Genomic DNA, 15,000 nt, shown 5'->3' with positions numbered 1-15,000 from the left:
ACAATCTACCAAAAAAGCCACGACCAAGGGCACCACTACAGCTATCTTAGCAAACACCTCTAGCACCACCACGACCATTTATAATGAGGGAAGAAGGGGGAAGGAGGTCGAAGGAGTTGGGTTGCGAGGTGATGGTTGTTGGTGTTTTAAGGGTGGTGAAGGTGGTGGCGGGACGGCTGTGGGGTAGGAGATGTTTAGGGGGTGTTAAGGTTTTAGTTTCTTTTTTCTAAGTTTTTTGAAACAAAAACATTAACAAATTACACAAGAACACGTGACATTTCTTTTTTTCGGAAAAAAGGTGGGATTTTCAAAAAAAAAAAATTAAAAAAAGAAAAAAACATCTAAAGGTGATACTCTTAAAAGATAACCCAACCGTGAATTATCAAAAGTAATTTTCTTTTTAACTTTATAATTCAATAAAATAGTATTGATTGCTAAAAAATTTAATGAACATCAACAAAGGACGGACTGTTTTCATATGTTCTTCTCAAATAGAATTTACGAATTCTTTTGACCATAATTTTTCATAGATTTAAATAAAAAAATATATTCACAAGCGATCTTGATGAATTTGTCTTAATATATACTTTCTAAATACAACATTTTTAGAATTTTTAAAAACTCACAAAGAGAGTGTTTGGCATGTGGAATTTGAGAACGGGAATGAGACTTTTTCTAAAAATAAGTCTGAGAATATGGAATAGGACTAAAAAGAGAAAGTCTCAAGAAAAATGTCTCGAAAGGTATTTGAGTGGAGACTTTTATTTTAACTCTTTCTTTCAAGTTCCTACCGGCTACCATGACAAACAAGGAATGAGACATGTTTATTTTCAAAGTCTCAACTTAAAAGTCTCATTTTAAAAGTAAATGGATGAACAAATGAAAAAAAAATCAACTAGTCATAATCTAAGCAAACATCCAAATCAAAAGAAAAATAAAATATCAAATTCATAAAATTTCAATAATCAAGAATTACTATCTCAATTCACGGCCAAGACCTAGCCAATTAGTGTAACATGCAGTTTATATTTGTGGCATTTTTTATTTTGTTTTCTCTTGATATATTATTTGTTTTAATATTAGAATGATCATCAACCCAGTTATTCTTGATTCATCCATTCATGTCAACAAAACTTATTTCTCTAAAATCAATCATCAAAACTTAGAATAAACCCTAAAAAAATTTTCTCTTTAAGAAAAAAAACTAAGCATCAATTTAAATTTCACCATGATTTCAAAATTGATTGTTAAATTTTGAGATTTGATATCCAACACGTTATGGTATTTGTAAAAATTCTGATATTTCGATAATTTTGAAACTGAAAGTTAGATGACGGAAGAACATACCTTTGTATCGAAAATGGAGATGAGAATGATGACATGCATCACCGGCGTAAATTAGATCGACAGAAAATGGAGAGGCGCAATTTAGGAAGAGTCCGACTGAAAACTGCAGTTGAGTAGAGTATTTATCGAATCGAAAGAGTTGGGAGTGAAGAAGGTGCTTCTTGTTATATATAGGAAATATTACGCTGAACTTTCGCTGATTTTCCTATAATAATACGAACTTTTAATTAACCATGAATAATACAAACTTTGATACATATTTCCCGTTGACATACCAGTTTACCTGTTACTGGTAAACTTACACATTCTTTTTAAATTCCTTTTTTTTTTTTCTGATGAAACTTAGTAAGAAAACAGAACCACAGCCACTGATGAAACTAAGTAAGGAAACAGAACTCATCTTCCTCACGCAGAGCATTCTACATTCATCTTCCTCACGCAGCGAAAATTAGGGCTTGTTCTTCAATCATCTTCCTCAAGCTCGTGATTTCCATTGATTCTTCTCATTCATGGTTAGTTAATTCTTCTCAATTGCAATATAAATCCCTAAATTTTGTTTTAATCCCAAAAATTAGGGCTTGTATCCATTTAGGCGAAAATGGATGAAATTATGTGTCCATTTACTCGAAAATGGATGAATGTTTGTATCTATTTTGTTAATCCATACATGATTATTGTTTGATGTTGATTAAAAATGTTTATGCCTTTGAAAATGGATGTAATTTACTATTTTTATCCATTTAGCCGAAAATGGATGAAATTCTCTATCCATTTACTCGAAAATGGATGGAATTTTGTTTCCATTTTGTTAATCCATACATGATTATTGTTTGATGTTGATTAAAAACGTTTATGCCTTTGAAAATGGATGTAATTTAGTGTTTTTTGCTTATTTTTAGGCTAATTTGAATGAATCAATTACTTTGAAGTTTTGGTATGATGGGGTATTAAAAAAAGGAGTTGTGGGCCTTGAGTATGTGTATGGTATATGTAAAACCATCTCCGTAGACCTAGATAAGATGTCATTTTTTGAGTTAGAAGGAATTGTAAAGGAGGATCTTGGGGTAAAACATGAGTTTTGTCTTTGGTATCAATTACCTAATGCTGTTAGCTTTTTGGAAGGGTTAAAGAGAGTTACCGATGATATTTGTGTTGGGAAAATGACTGAAATAGCTGTTGAAAATAGAGCATTATCTGTGTATGTAGTTAATGATAAGGATAATGAGATGTTGGTTCTAGAAATATCAAAAAGTGGTACTAAAGGTAGTGAAGTTTTGTCCACTTTTGGGAATAGGAAAAAGTTGACCCCTAAGAGAGCATCTAAGGCAAAACAATCCCTTAGTGAAAGTTTCGTACCTCTTGAATATGATTTTTCTGAAGATGAGCCACATTTTGGTATTAGTGCTGAGGTAAGTGATGAAGATGCATCTGAGGATGATGATTTTGATTATGAGCTATCGTATGAGGATGAAGATGAGGATGAAATTTCGGAGGAGCTTGTGCATAGTCAAGATTTCTCATTGTCATTCGAAGAAGTAGAGCAAGTGGGTGATTCTGTTTTGAAATTGGGTGAGTGTAGTAACACACAGGGTTTATCTGAGTACGAACATAGTAATGATGAAGATGAGGATGCTACTACCGATTTTAGGAGGTTCAAATGGATTGTTGGGCAAGTTTTTAGCACCCTAGTTGAATTTAAGGAGGCGGTAAGGAAATATGCAATTCATCAGGGAAGGAATGTAAAATTTTATTTGAGTGACAAGTCTAAATTGAATAAGCTTGGTGTAAGGTGTGTTGATGGTTGTCCCTTTAAGCTTTACGCCAGTTGGGATAAAAAACGAGCTTCCTTTATTGTCAAGAAAGTTAATGGTGATCACACTTGTTAAAGAAACATGGATTCTAATCGTCAATTCAAAGCTTCTTGGTGTGCAGATCAGTTACTTGATTTATTCAAGCCAAGGCCACACATTCCTTCTGCAGAACTAGTTGATATTGTTAGGAAACAATTTCGAATTATCATTAGTAGGGGCTTTGCGTACAAGATTAAGTATGTTGCACATAGAAGGTTACATGGATCCATGAAACAACATAATCAGAAGCTCATGAACTATGTTGGGGTTTTAGAACGAAGTAACCCTAATAGCCACTTCGTTGTTGTTACCGATCCAAGCACAAATCCACCCACATTTCAGAGGTTTTTTGTTTGCTTTTGAGGAAGCAATTACGGAGATGGAGGATGTTAATCCGGTTGCTGTTGATGCCTTTAAGAAATGTGGTCCACACTTGTTTTGTAGATCTTTCGTCAAACTAGATGGAAAGTGTGATGTTATTTTGAGCAATATGGTAGAAACTTTTAATAATTATATCATGAATGCTAGATCCCATCATTTAATAGATATGCTTGAAGATATTAGAACAATGCTAATGAAGAGGATGGCTAATAAAAAGGAAGAGGCATTGAAGAAGTGGAAGGGTTTATTATGTCCCAAATTACAGAAAACATTAGATTCAGAGAAGCAAGAAGCAGCTAAGTGCACTGTCATTCCTTCAACATCAACTCGTTTCCAAGTAGCCTATTGTATGGATGTTTTAGAGGTTGATATTGAAAATAGAACTTGTACTTGCAAGAAATGGGATTTAAGAGGGATTCCATGTTGTCATGCAGTTGCATCTATTTTTTACTTGCACAAGGAGGTTGAGTCATTCGTTGATCAGTGCTACACTAGAGAGGCTTATTTGAGAGCCTATGAAGGAAACATCAATCCTTGTATTGGCGAGGGGGTAGGACTGGTAGTGCAAGCGGAAGGAGTGTTGTCAGTACTGCTAAAAGGGGAAAGCCTAAGAAGAACCCTTCTGAAATAATATCAACCCAAGCATCGACAACAAAGAATTGATGTTGTAATAACAAGTGTCATTTTGCTGCTCTTTTGGAAAACATAACTTTTTTGTATGTATCAAGTTAAGATTATAGTATAATCTATGGATTAGAACATTGTTCAAATTTTACATTTTCGAAAACATTTTAGCTTTGTGTGTAAGGAATGCTTATGTATGTAAAGGTAATTATTGAAAATATTGCTATAAGATGTATGGATTGACGCTATAATTCTCGATTCGAAGAAACTTTGTTACACTTTTTCATTGCATTGGATTTTCAATACATAAAATTCCATTACATGATCAAATTCTTATACTTAGCTTAACATAAATAAGAACAATACAAATAAAATCCATGATGCAACAAGTACAAAACTTAACGCTTTTTGTGCGTTTACATATTCAACAACTTTCAATTTCAACATAGCTTCGCTTTCATTCAACTTCGCATTCTTAGCCTTCAATTTCCTTATTTTGTCAATCAACATAGCTTTCTCTTCTTCCAAACAAGAAGAAATTTCGCTTGTATACTCTACATCTTTTTCCCACTTAAAAAATTTGCAATCTTGTGCCTACATTTCAAACCAAATCATGAAACCTTAATTGATAAAGAAATTCAAAAATAACATAAAACAAAGTAAAGCTATTGAAAAAAATAAACTTACTGGCCAAAATGCACATCCATAAAACCTCTCACCAACCCTTGTTCCTTTTTTGACTACTTGTAATTTAGCATGAACACCATATTTACATAAAGAAATTCCTTTTGCAATTGATGTTCTAGATTGAGATGATGACGAAGGAGAATACATGTTAAATGTCAAATTACTTTAGAGATTATAATGAAAATGGAAAAAAAAATTTAGATGTTGGAAGAAGTAATTAAATTGGAAGAGGAGAGTGAACAAATGAGGAAGATGAGCAAATGGAAAAAAAAGCTGTCGAAATACCCTGCATTCTGATGCTGCAAATGAGGAAGAAAAGGAGAATTTACCGTTTCTCCAGGTAAAGAACCGGTCAGATATGCCAGCAGGAAATATGTATCAAAGTTCGTATTATTCATGGTTAATTGAAAGTTCGTATTATTGTAAGAAAATCAGTGAAAATTCGTATTATTCAGGGTAATTTATATATATATATATATATATATATATATATATATATATATATATATATATATATATATATATATATATATATATATATATATATATATATATATATATATATATATATATATATATATATATATATATATATATATATATATATATATATATATATATATATATATATACATATATATATATATATTTATATATATATATATATATATATATATATATATATATATATATATATATATTAATATATATATATATATATATATATATATATATACATATATATATATATACATATATATATATATATATACATATATATGTATACAAATATATATATATATATATATATATATATATATATATATATATATATATATAAATATATATATATATATATATATATATATATATATATATATATATATATATATACATATATATATATATATATAAATATATATATATATATATATATATATATATATATATATATATATATATATATATATATATATATATATATATATATATATATATATACATATATATGTATATATATATATATATATATATATATATATATATATATTATATATATATATATATATATATATATATATATATATTATATATATATATATATATATATATATATATATATATTATATATATATATATATATATATATATATATATATATATATATATATATATATTTAAACATCACAACTCTGAGGTCTGACTTGATTTGTAACATATTAGGTCGACGTGATTTCAACCCACTCAACCAGTTTAGAATTTATGTTTTAATTTTAGGGTATTTAACATCGACTAAATCTTAATTTTTTTGTCCTTAATTCTAAAATGTTCGTTTATGAGTTGTTTCTTTTGTACTTAATTTGGATTAGGTTCAAATCAGATCATATATATGCCTATGTTTCAAGTCTCACTATTTCAAAAATAAAATAGTTACTAATTAGTTTTGCGTGCAAAGTTTCATATTAAACAAATCAAGATTGAAATAGTTCATGCAAGGCAATGGCTTAAAAAGCATTACAAAGCTACTTGGCACCAACGAGTCTCTTAAGAGACTGTCTCTTATAGAAACGGCTCTCCAGGTCAAGCCCACTTACATTTTACAATTTAAAACTGAAAAATAAATTAACACACGCGCTATAACATGTTTGAACCTATTTAACGTTGGTAATCTAATAATTGAAGTTAGTATTTTAACCTATTCAAATTGGTATTTTATCCTATTAAAGTGTTATTTGGAGTTAGTGTTTTCACCTGTTAAGTTGTTGTTTTAACTTATTCTATTCACCTATTAATGTTGGTATTTTAACCTATTGAAATTGGTATTTTAACCTATTAAAGTTGGTGTTTTAACCTATTCTAGTTGGTTAAAACACCAAAGTTGGTTAAAACACCAACTTTAAAATACCAACTTCAACAGGTTTACATACCGTACCACAACTATTTATAAAATGTTTAAAAATTTAGTGAGAAACTTATGGTGAACAAAAGCAATATAAAAATGTTATAAAATAAAGTTATTGAAAAATATGTGGAGATCATAGGCAATAATAAAATGTTAAAATGAGAATCAACAAGATTAATTATGTCCAAAATTTGTGGTATAAATAGAAATATTCTTTAGGGGAACAACAAATTAAATCACCCAAAATGACAAATAAGAACATCTTTAAGGAACATATGAAAAATTTAATACGCATGTCAAATATCCTTTTGATTTCTTTCCTTTAAAAAAGAATAATTTGCGAATTGAAACCTTAAAGGTTTGGACTTTTGCGAATTGCAGTCTTTATACCTATTTTTTGCGAATTATAATCACTAAAGTATCAAAGTATACAACGTTCAGGCCGAATCACATAATTTCAACCACAAAACCTTAAATTCCGACCACCAAAATGGTCGGAATTCTGTGATTTGGCTTGAACGTTGTAGACTTTGATACTTTAATTGTAATTCGCAAAAATAAGCATTAAAACTGTAATTCGCAAAAGTATTAAAACTTTAAAACTATTATTTGCAAATTATTGTTAAAAAATTCTAAAGAGATTAGTTTAGGTACTATGTTAACTAAATGCATGAAGCCTAACAATCTAATCAGGGCATGGTGCTTCTATGGTTCTATGGTCAACAACTATAATTCCAGGAGCTAGGCCAGCCACTAACACAATGACTTCTACAATACCATTTCAATTCATTCTTTTATTCGCCTCTTTTGCGCTAAGGTCAATTGGCACGGGCGGTATTCGGTGCTCTATTCTAGCCTTTGGCGCAGATCAAATAGCAACAACCAACGTAGACGCTAATTCAAAACCAAGTTGCAATGGTTTGCTAGAGAGCTTCTTCATTTGGTACTATTTTTCTGTCTCATTTGCAGTTCTATTCACTCGTACGTGTGTCGTATACATCCAAGATCATTTCGGGTGGCAAATCGATTTTGGTGTTCCTGTTTTGCTTATGTTGTTTTCATCCATATCTTTCTTTTTGGCTTCTTTCTTCTATGTTAAGGTGAAGCCTCCCAAGGCTAGCTTGCTTACAAGGTTTGCTTAAGTTATTGTTGCATCTTGGAGAAATAGACATTATGAGTGTGTGGATACAATTTATCATGTTGTCAAAGGATCTACACAAGAATTTCCAAGTCAAAAACTAAGGTGAGGTCCTCCACTCCACCCTTTTACATTTAAATAAGATGGAAAACTTGTTCACAATAAGTATAAATTAAGGGGTCCTTAGGTTTTGTTTAACTTAGGAAAAATGTTTAAATTAATCAAGATAGTTAAGGGGAACTCTCACCCTAAACTTGAGGATATAACAAGGAGGAACACTCACTCACTTGTTTGGGTGTAGCTTAGATTAGGGAACTCTCACCAAATCGTCAACTACAAGCTTTAGTTTTAGGAACTCTCACTAAAACTCTAACTCTTCAAATTTGGAACACTCAAATTTGGACAATTAAAATTGACTAAACACAAGTCAAGTTCAATAAACAAAACACACATCATTTCATTCAGGTTTAGCATGCTATTTATAGCATCCAATAATTACATCAACAACTTGCCTAATTAATAGCAACAAAACAAAAATAAAATGCTGAATATAAAAAGGTGATTAAAGGGCTTTATAACTGTCCACTTTAATCCCCATTACACTCCAAATAAAACTAATTAAATCAAGCTTAAAACTAGGGAAGAAACGACCAGCAATTAAACTCTTCACATGGCTCCTTCAAGTGTGCAAAGTAAGTCCAAAACAGCCCATTCATTTGTGCCTTGTAACGTCCCATTTACTCCTCCATTTAAGCTTCTTTATTATTGCATTTTACTCCTACAATAACTCCTAGTAACCCCCACTTAAAGAGATTAATATTCAGCCACAAATACTCCTTAAAACATGCTAATTAATTAGCCCAACTGATGTTCTTCAATGGCTTGCAATCAAGCCTTGTAACCGCCACCCTTTAATTTATGCTTTCCACAAAGTACTTAGTTATACTTAGCAAAGTACAACCACTTGATGAGTTATTTGGACCGTGCATACTAAGATCATAATAGGACTTGGACAAAATTAATTCTCTTGCATTGGATTGGATTTGGACATCCTGGACATTCGTACCTTGACCATCTTGGTCAGTGAGATCCTCCACTCCGCCCTTTTACATTTTTTATGTGACCCTTTTTTCAAAACAGACCTGATAGACTCGATATTTACCCGACTTTGTCTCCGAACCTGACTCGACTTCAAAATGAATTTTAAAATATATACAAATCAATATGGACACATGACTCAATTTTGAACCGATCCGAAACACATGATCCGAAATGAACACCTCTACTCCCTTTACTACGTTACCTTTTCTTTTAAAAGCTCGTAAAGTTGTCGATTTTCGATGGAGTAAAAAAAATTTATATAGTTATTTAATTTTGAGTCATAATAGATTTATATAATAGAATGATTCATCAAAGCATGTACACATTTTATTTATGCTTCCTAAATATTTTTAATTCCAGTGTTATTTGGACCTGTGCGTTTCCATCACACAACTTTACCATAAATATCTTTAATAATCTAAGAGTAGACTAATTAATTTTTCACCCGAAATAAAATTGACGTGAAGCTCAACCAGGAAGACATGATTTAGTATATTACAACATGAAAATTTTAACCAAAATGACATGACCTGAAAATATTGGAAAATAATATAATAAATTGGTTAGACATGACAAGTTTTGACACATTTTCTTAATGTTTATAAATTTCAATTCCACATAATTATATTTTAGTCGGCAACTATTATATTTTTAGTTATTTTTATTATATTGAATTAATGTTCATTTGTTGAAAACTTTATATGGATCATTTTTATAATAAGAAATTTCTTCAAGAATAATAAATCAAAATCATTATATATTTTTGAAAAAATTTTAAAATGAAAAAAACTTCTCTTGATTAAAACCCATTCACTCAATGGGCAGATCCGAACTCGACGAGACCCAATCCGGAACCAATTCACCGATAATGACCCAAGAATGATTCGACTCGAAAGTGACCAATGACCGAAACTAACTCTACTTGAAAGACGTCCATCTGACCGTTTTGACACTACAAATAACTATTGAAATAGCGATGGAAAAAAGGCGAGAGGAAGGGTTGATCGCCTGTGGCGACGGCAAGGTGAGGGCCAGATTAGTCGCCAAGTGGAAAAGTACTCTGGCGACGGGTATCGTGGTCGCCAATCAGTCGCCAAAGGCAGTATTTTTTTTTTTTTTAATTTAATAGTTGGCGACGGGTTTACTGGTCGCCATTTAGTAGCCAAAATGACAGTATTTTTTTTTTATTTTAATAGTTGGCGACGAGTTTTAGTGGTCGCCATTTAGTCGCCCAAAAGACAGTATTTTTTTTTTATTTTAATTGTTGGCGACAAGCATCATAATCGCCATCTCGTCGCTAATTTTTTTGTTTTATATTTTAATTTTTTTTAAATATGCGACGGATAGGTTGGAAGCCCTTCGGTCGCCACGTATTATTTAGTAATCGCCGTCTCGTCGCCGTTGTTTTTCCGTATTTTTTGAATTTGAATTTGAAAATTGGCGATGGGTTTGTAATCACCGTGTTGTCGCCATATTTTGTATAAATAAGACGCAGAATTGTTATGCATTGTATATTTCGGAAACCAAAGAATTAAGAGAGGTTAGTGATTTACTTATTCTATTATGTAGCTTGTTTTTTATGTTTACATGAGTTTTATTATTTATTTTTATTATTTATATTTAATTTTTATTGTCATTAATTTGATTTAATTTTATTATTTAATTAGTACATATTTTATTTTCTTTGTTATTTACATGAGTTTTTTTATATTTTTTTAATTATTTTATATTTTATTTTTATTGTCATTAATTTTCTTTAATAATTGCTATTAGAATAATTATATTATTATCATATATTGTTATTTTCATGAATTGTTTTATATATTTTTATTGTCATTAAATTACTTTACTAATCAGTTGAATTATTATATTATTATATTACATATAGGTGTTAAAAATGAATTTTAGGCAAGAAAGAAGTTGGATGTACAACCGAAGAAAAAAATGAAAAGTTTAGTTTAAGATTTATGATAGGGTTGGAAGAGTTTTTGATTTTGCTCATACAAATAGCATGAAATCTGAGATTAGATGTTCTTGTAAAAAGTGTAAAAATTGTTATTATAAGGAACAAGATGAAATAAGAGAACATTTAATGAGAAGGGGGTTTGTTGAAAATTACTATGAGTGGGAATTTCATCAAAACACAGAGGTAGGAATAAGATCTGTTGTTGTAGCGGTAGTGGGAGAGCAATCGTCAAACAATCCAAATCCATACTCACAGATGGTGCATGATGCAGTAGCTAGTGTATTTCCAGACACTTACCATCAGTTTCTTCCCTCCCAGTATGATGTAGTATCAGTAGATAATGAACCACCGGTACACGTTGACGAATATCCAAACCCTCAGTGTCGACAGTTCTTTGAAATGTTAAATTCTGTAAATCGTCCTTTATTTGAAGGTTGTAAAAATCACACCAAGATGTCTATTATTGGTCGACTTACAAACCTGAAGACAAACCATCGTCTCATTGAGAGGTGTTACGACGATATTTGTGCTATTGTGAACGAAGTGTTACCAGAAGAGAATACGATGACAAACAACTTCTATGAAACGAAAAAAACAAATAGCTGCCCTTGAATTACCCGTTGAGAAGATAGTTTGTTGTCCTAACGGATGTATGATATATTGGGGGAATAATGCGAATGCAACTTGCTGTTATATTTGTGAAACTTCTAGATAGAGAAGAAACAATAAAGGTGATAAGGTTTCGCGGAAACAATTTCATTATTTCACCCTGGGCCCCAGATTACAAAGATTGTATGCTTCAGAGGCAACAACTAGGCATATGAGGTGGCATGCAGAGCACTGCACTAAAGATGGAGAGATGATACATCCGTCTGATGCTGAAGCGTGGTTGACATTTAACGACATACATCCAGACGTTGCAATGGAGACTCGAAACGTGCGGCTTGGTCTGTGTACAGATGGTTTTAACCCCTTTGGAAGTTCGGGTCAACATTATTCATCGTGGCCTGTCATTGTCACACCATACAATCTTCCGCCATGGATGTGCATGAAGAAGCCGTATATGTTCTTGACCATGATTGTCCCTGGGCCGAGTAATCCAAAGCACAACATTCACTTATATCTTCAACCACTAATACAAGAGCTGAATATGTTTTGGGAGGAGGGGATTTGTGCATTTGATGTGTCAAGAAAGGAGAATTTCCAACTGCGAGCAGCTTTAATGTGGACGATCAATGACTTTCCAGCTTATTCGATGTTGTCTGGGTGGAGTACTAGGGGCCGATATGCTTGCCCTTATTGCATGGATGATTCACAAGCCTTCTACCTTACGCATAGCAAGAAGATGTGTTGGTTTGATTGTCATAGAAGGTTTTTAGATAGAAATCATCCCTATAGAAGAAATAGAACAAATTTCATATCAGGCCTTGTTGAGAAAAGAGATCCACCTATTATTCGGACTGGACATGAATTGCTTGATGAATTAGACCAGTTTGGTTTTTTGAGAGTCAATGAAGAAGATGCATCGGAACATAATAAAGAGGTTAGTAAGTACTCTGCTGGATGGAAGAAGAGGAGCATATTTTGGGATTTGCCATATTAGAAAACTAACATGATTCGACATAATTTGGATGTTATGCATATAGAGAAGAATGTTTTGATAACATTTTCAACACTTTGTTGTGTGTGCCAAGTAAAACAAAGGATCACATCAAGGGTAGACACGATCTGCGTGAACTTGGTATACGTTCAGAATTGCATCCTATAGGTCCGTGTACTCTCAAACCTTTATAGAATTAATAATTAATACTAATTCATGTAACATGTTATTATGATTATATACAGGTTTCCTAAAGCTTCCTATACATTAAATGAACAACATATATGTGCTTTGCTTCAATGGTTGAAAAGTATTAGATTTCCCGATGGTTATGTGTCCAATATGGCAAGGAATATTGACATGGCCAAGCATCAATTGTTCGGCATGAAAAGTCACGGCTGTCATGTTTTCATGCAACACTTAATTCCAATTGCATTCAGAGATTGCTACCGATGAAGGTTTGGGAAGCTCTTACCGAGTTGAGCTTATATTTTAGAAGTTTGACAACCACAAAGCTATGTGTGGAGGATTTAAGAAAGATGGAAAAAGATATTCCGGTTATCATCTGCAAACTAGAGACTATATTTCCGCCCACATTCTTTGATAGCATGGAACACCTTCCTATCCATTTGGCATATGAGGCAAGGATTGCAGGACCGGTCCAATACAGATGGATGTATCCATTTGAGAGGTATATAAATTAAATGTAATTAATTTTTTCATTATTCTACCGGTGAACTAAATTTTCCATTAGGTACCTCGGACATTTGAAACTCAATGTGAAAAATAAAGCTCATGTCGAAGCGTCGATATGCAACGCATATTTAACCGAGGAAGCATCGCATTTTGTTTCCCATTATTTTGAGCCACATGTGCGATGCAAGGTCAGAGACCTTCCCAGGAATGATGATGGAAGTTACAACAATGTTGTAACTGGTGTATTCACAATCTTCAGTCATCCAATAAGATTTCATGGAAAGGAAAAGCATATATTTTGGATGAAAGAGATCACGAGATTGCCATAGATACGTGCTAATGAACTGTTTAGATGTGGATGTATTTGTATCTGAGTTTAAAAGTTCAATTTAAAGACATCAACCGAATTGGTCAAGTCAGAGGATTGAAGCGTTTGTGCAAGAGAATTTTACAAATGCGTTCAGAACAGCAATATGTTGTTCATCTTTTACGTTAATTATGTATGTCAAGATTACGTTAATTAAATTCATAAAGTTATTTTCATTTATCTGACAGGAAAGACAAGGATTATTGGATAACCGAGTGAACAGTGACATTTTGAAGCAGATGGCTGAAGGACCACTTAAACATGCTCGGAGTTACAATGTTTGTTACACAAACGGATATAGATTCCATACAGTACTTCATGCAGCAAATAAATCTGCAGAAAATAGTGGAGTGTGCGTCAAAGCTGCTGACAACAGTCATGACGAAGATGATTTTTACGGGCAATTGCTTGAAAATGTAGAGGTTGAATACCCGGGAATACCTATCAAAAGAGTAACGTTGTTCAAATGTCATTGGTACGACCCAACTACTGCTGGAAATAGCCACGAAACAAACATTCATAAACGATATAAGTTAGTTGACATACATCAGGGTCGTTCGTATCGTTTATATGATCCATTTGTGTTGGCAAGTCAAGCATGTCAAGTATATTATCTTTCATATCCGAGTACAAGACAAAATTTAAAACATCGGAGAGCGGTTTGCAAAGTCAAACAAAATAAATTTGATAAAGAAATAGAACAAGAATCCAAAGATGTTGCTTTACAAGAAGAAAATAGGGATCGTATTGAAATTGAAGAAGATGTTTCCCAAACACCGCTTCTTGATCCATCTGACGAAATTGTTCAACAGGTGCATGATAATGATGAAGATACTAAAGAAGTTGTGGATCTTGTATTGTCAGAAAATGAAGAATCCGAAGATGAAGATGTTGAGAGCAACGAGTATTTTAGTGATGAAGAGTAGTTTAATTATTTATATGTAATTATTTAATATTTTGTAATATTTAATACAATTTTATTATATTCCTCCAAATTATTAATATTTTGTAGTAATAATAATAATAATAACAGCAACAGCAGTAATAATATATAACAACAATAATTATAATAACAATACTAATAATACATAAAAACAGTAATAATAATAATAATAATAATAATAATAATAATAATAATAATAATAATAATAATAATAATAATGATGATAATAATAATAATAATAATAATAATAATAATAATAATAATAATAATAATAATAATGATGATGATAATAACAATAATAATAATAACAATAATAATAATAATGATAATAATAATAATAATAATAATAATAATAATAATAATAATAATAATAATAATAATAATAATAATAATGATA

The 15,000-nt window shown here is 31.3% G+C and overlaps 1 protein-coding gene and 1 pseudogene across 3 annotated transcripts in view; one reads left to right on the top strand and one right to left on the bottom strand.

Annotated features, from left to right (window-relative positions):
- LOC130802861 (uncharacterized) overlaps window positions 1–1,505 on the bottom strand; it is a 16,685-nt gene extending 15,180 nt beyond the window's left edge. For all 3 annotated transcript variants that reach the window (XM_057666962.1, XM_057666964.1, XM_057666963.1), the window contains exon 1: window positions 1,348–1,505. The gene's annotated coding sequence lies outside the window, so the exon portion shown is untranslated. The remainder of the gene's footprint in view (window positions 1–1,347) is intronic.
- A 5,994-nt stretch (window positions 1,506–7,499) lies between these two features.
- The window catches only part of LOC130802507 (protein NRT1/ PTR FAMILY 1.2-like), a 22,833-nt pseudogene continuing 15,332 nt past the window's right edge, over window positions 7,500–15,000 (top strand).

The sequence above is a fragment of the Amaranthus tricolor genome, chromosome 16 (genome assembly GCF_026212465.1).
Source record: "Amaranthus tricolor cultivar Red isolate AtriRed21 chromosome 16, ASM2621246v1, whole genome shotgun sequence".
NCBI classification, from domain to species: Eukaryota; Viridiplantae; Streptophyta; class Magnoliopsida; order Caryophyllales; family Amaranthaceae; genus Amaranthus; species Amaranthus tricolor.
The sequence above is the reverse complement of the archived record's forward strand: the minus strand, read 5'-3'. Positions and strand labels throughout refer to the sequence as shown.